This window comes from Schistocerca piceifrons, chromosome X (genome assembly GCF_021461385.2).
Source record: "Schistocerca piceifrons isolate TAMUIC-IGC-003096 chromosome X, iqSchPice1.1, whole genome shotgun sequence".
Classification (NCBI taxonomy): domain Eukaryota; kingdom Metazoa; phylum Arthropoda; class Insecta; order Orthoptera; family Acrididae; genus Schistocerca; species Schistocerca piceifrons.
Window position 1 is genome coordinate 298,190,365 of NC_060149.1, and position 4,570 is coordinate 298,194,934.

At 43.8% G+C, this 4,570-nt stretch overlaps 1 pseudogene; it reads left to right on the plus strand.

Moving 5' to 3' along the window:
* Positions 1-3,940: 3,940 nt before the first annotated feature.
* LOC124723762 lies at positions 3,941-4,058 on the plus strand (annotated as a pseudogene).
* Positions 4,059-4,570: the final 512 nt, after the last annotated feature.

The following is a 4,570-nucleotide window of genomic DNA, read 5'->3' on the forward strand; positions in this document are numbered from 1 at the left end:
TTCTGTTGCTGTGTGTTTCCATTTCATGATTAATGTGATTTGAAGAGAAGTAATAAAATGAGCTCTAACATGGAAAGTAAGCGTTTCCGGACACATGTCCACATAACATATTTTCTTTCTTTGTGTGTGACGAATGTTTCCTGAAAGTTTGGCCGTACCTTTTTGTAACACCCTGTACTTCTGGAGAACTTTTTTCATCTCTTCTCAACTACCGGAAAGGCTAAACAGTCCTTTCCACGCTAGGTGACCAATCTAATTAAATTACTCATAATTTCTCGGTTAGTAACTGTTCGACGAAAAGGTCAAAACCATTATAGGCTACCGAATTCACCTTTAACGTCATGTAATGTACTCAGAAAACTGACGTATTGTCCGCCTCCTTAGCTGACTGGTTACATGCAGTCGGCCCGGCTCCGATTCCCGGCCGGGTTGGAGATTTTCTCCGCTCGTGGACGGGGTGTTGTGTTGTCTTCATCATCGTCTCATAATCACCGACGCGCAGGTCGCCCAGTGTGACGCCGCCTGAAGTAAAAATTGCAACCCAGGGGCCAAACTTCCCCAGATGGGGTCTCCCAGCCAAGAATGCCACACGATCAATTCATTTTTATTGAAGTATTCTGTTGTCTTAAGGCAATGTCATATAATGTAAAACCACGCTGATGTACCAACATGAAATTATAAACCCTCAGGAAATATTTTAACGAAGATTTAAATTTTATCACCAGGTGGATACAATCTACTACCAAAGTTTAAGAATACTTTAAAGACAAGAAGAAAAGAATTATTGACGTTTTTGTACTTGTGACGCACAAAACACTATCTTAATTCAGGGATGAAGTTTAAGCCCTTATGTTGTTACATCATTCTAAAATAATTGAGACCCTCAAATACTTTCGGCAAAAGAAGTCAACTACAATCCGGATTCAAGAGGTCATGAAAGATTTACAAACAGAAGAAGAAGCAATAGACAGAGACGATTTTATAATAAATTCTGCATACGGGTGGATGCCAAAGCAAGATGAAAAACCATAGAGGTTCAAAATGGATGGAGGAGAGGAAAAAGTAACCCAGTGAAAGGGCTAAGGATGCCGGAGAGAGAGGAAGACAAGACGTCACAGTACGAAGAACTGAAATCGGCACGTGACTCTCTGAAGGCCTACACAGGAGGAAACAAAGTATGTGTTAATTTCTTAACAGATTTAGAGGTAAAACTACTTGAAGATTTTACGTAGAGTCTGGAAATACGCGCCAAAATGACACTGCATAAAGAATTAGTGACATCCAGGAGACATCGCACTAATACAACCTAACACTACATGTAGCTTGGATAATGGCCGCAATTCGGCGAGGATGTCAAGGAAATTTCTCATGTATGCCGGATCCAGCTAAAACCACTCGTTGATGGTTAGATCTCGTAGAACCATGAAATTCCGGGGATTCTGATACCTACGTTTAATTCTCTGTTCCAAATAGTGCCCGATACTTTCAATGGGCTTAAGATCGGTTGACTCAGCAGGCCAGTTGAAGCCGTTGTCATATCGGAACATGTGAATCAAAATGGTTCAAATGGCTCTGGTTCTAGAACTTGGAACCACTTAAACCTAACTAACCTAAGGACATCACACACATCCATGCCCGAGGCAGGATTCGCACCTGCGACCATAGCGGTTAATATGTGAATATCCACAGTATACTCCTCATGACCATGTAGAAGAAAGGGCAACGGTTGGTCAGCGAGAATGTTGAAAGACACATCCTGGTTCACTTTCACGGCAACCTGAATGAGTGGGTCCACGTAGTGGTACGGAAAACACTCTCAAAACGTCAATTAACAACCTCCAACATGACTACCTTCTACACACGCAGCGGGTTACACGCCTTTTTGGACCGTCGGAGCACTCATTTTCTCTGTTGTTTGGCTTGAAGCCGTGCAGCTCTACGTGCCGCTGTGGGCATTGACATTTTTCTAGATACCTGACTCCAGATGTTCACTACATGCAGTTCGCTTCATAATGTTGGGTCAGAAGCTGTTCGAGGTGTAACTGCATTCACTGTCAGCAACAGTTACTGTTTGGTTTGAAACTAGTTGTTAGCACGAAGTGACACTCGCCACTGATTGCTGCCTGTGTTACATGGCAGCGACTGGTACGCCATTCCCGGTAGACATGTTGGACATTCCACATCGACACAGCAACAGACCGGGCAACGTCATTGACGGCGTGGTCATGGGCACGTCCAGACTCGATAGTTCCCTTCTACCATTTTGTCACGCATTCACGTTGACACACCGTACTGTGCTGATTCGATAGTATCAGCTGGCGGATATACACCATTTTACTGTCCTTACTAACATCAACGGTGCCAGGATACATGACCGTCTGGAACTACTTCTGTATCAACTACAGCCCTCCAAAATGACCACCGGGTCATTTTTAAGCGCTGACTTATAATTTGACGATCAGCTGCTGAAACTCATGATAGGCAATCGCATCCACGATGTCTGGATCAAACAAGACTTCAGTTTCAAAAGGAGCAACTATGGTACTAGATGTAAGCTCCAAGACAGAAAAAAGTACATGTACAGACGAACAAATGATTACAATTTCAGAAAAATCAAGTGATTGGTTCAAGAGAAAGAGCTTCGCCAAATAAGCAAGTCAGTAACGCACTGGTCCACCTCTGCCCCTGATGCAAGCAGTTATTCGATTTGGCATTCATTAACGGAGTTATTTTATGTCCTTCTGAAATATAGCGTGTCAAATTCTGTCCAATTCGCACGTTAGATCGTCAAAAGTCCGAGCTGGATGGAGGGCACTGGTAATAGTACTCCAAACATTCTCAATTGGGGAGAGATAAAAAAAAAATGGTTCAAATGGCTCTGAGCACTATGGGACTTAACTTCTAAGGTCATCAGTCGCCTAGAACTTAGAACTAATTAAACCTAACTAACTTGTTGACTGGTTATCGGGGCTCAGTTCGAAGCGGGGCTCATCACTGAAGACAATTCTACTCCATTCCATGAGATTCCAGGCCGAAGACGTGTCTGGATACGCCCCAGACCGTAGCGGTATACCAACCTGATTGTCGCCCACCATACGACCCGATAACCAGGGTTGGTGGTCTGGGATGCCATTTCATTTTATAGCAGGACTCCTTCGGTTGTCGTGCGTAGCGCTCTTACAGCACAGCGGTACGTCGACGATATTCCATGAAACTGAACCAACTCAAATAATGCCAACACTTACCTGAGAGGTACAGCGGTTCAGGTATTTGAGGTCGATTCTTGAGGAACGAAATTAAAACTTCAGAAAGGTCACTCTGATTTACATTTCCCCATGTTCTGTTGAATAATTTTGTGGGAATGCTGAAATGAATCATACTTCCCTTCATCAATTTATAATTGATATTTCGCTCCGTTTCAAGTACTCCCGCTCTCAAAGAGACGTTGAAATCTAACCTTACTCCCCTTTCGTACAAGTACAGCGTGTTAGCGCTCCTGGTATGTTAGTCACATTGCATCCTACCCACGATTTTATGTTTCTTATAAATCATTTAATTCTCTACATTTACGTGAATACTCCGCAAGCCACTTGACAGTATGTGGCTTTACTACGTTACTGAAAAATTAAAGCTGATGCTATAATGCTCATTATTTAGATATCATCCCGCAAATAAAATGTTACACGGAACTGTGTGATTACTTAAGAGAAACACGTAGTGAAGCTGATCCCTGATGTGATTTATCATATCTACAGTGTCCATATAAATCTGTACAGATTGTCTAGGCAAAAGCTTATCGCGATACAATTTAACAAACCATTTACATGAAAAATGTTTAATTTGCTTACGTGTGTACGCACAGGTTGAAAAAAAATTTGACGCGTCTATATTAGTTATTAATGGAAACGCGCTTACATATAACATCAGCATGAGCAAAATTGCCAACGGCCTTGCCGCAGTGAGAAGACCGGTTCCCGTCAGATCACCGAAGTTAAGCGCTGTCGGGCTGGGCTAGCACTTGGATGGGTACCCATCCGGTCTGCCGAGCGCTGTTGGCCAGCGGGTTGCATTCAGCCCTTGTGAGGCAAACTGGGGACCTATTTGATTGAGGAGTAGTGGCTCCGGTCTCGGAAGCTGGTTCAAACTGGTTCAAATGGCTCTGAGCACTATGCGACTTAACTTCTAAGGTCATCAGTCGCCTAGAACTTAGAACTAATTAAACCTAACTAACCTAAGGGCATCACACACATCCATACCCGAGGAGGATTCGAACCTGCGACCGTAGCGGTCTTTCGGCTCCAGACTGTAGCGCCTATAACCGCACGGCCACTCCGGTCGGTGTCTCGGAAACTGATATACGGCCGAGAGAACGGTGTGCTGACTACAGACCCCTCCATATCCGCATCCACTGACGCCTGTGGTCTGAGGATGACACGGCGGCCAGTCGGTACCTTTGGGTCTGCCTGGCCTGTGCGGAAGGAGTTTAGTTTAGTTTATGAGCAAAATTAATAAACAAAGAGTTTGTGGTGTTACATATCACGGCACAGTCGAGGCAGAAATATTCTCAGTT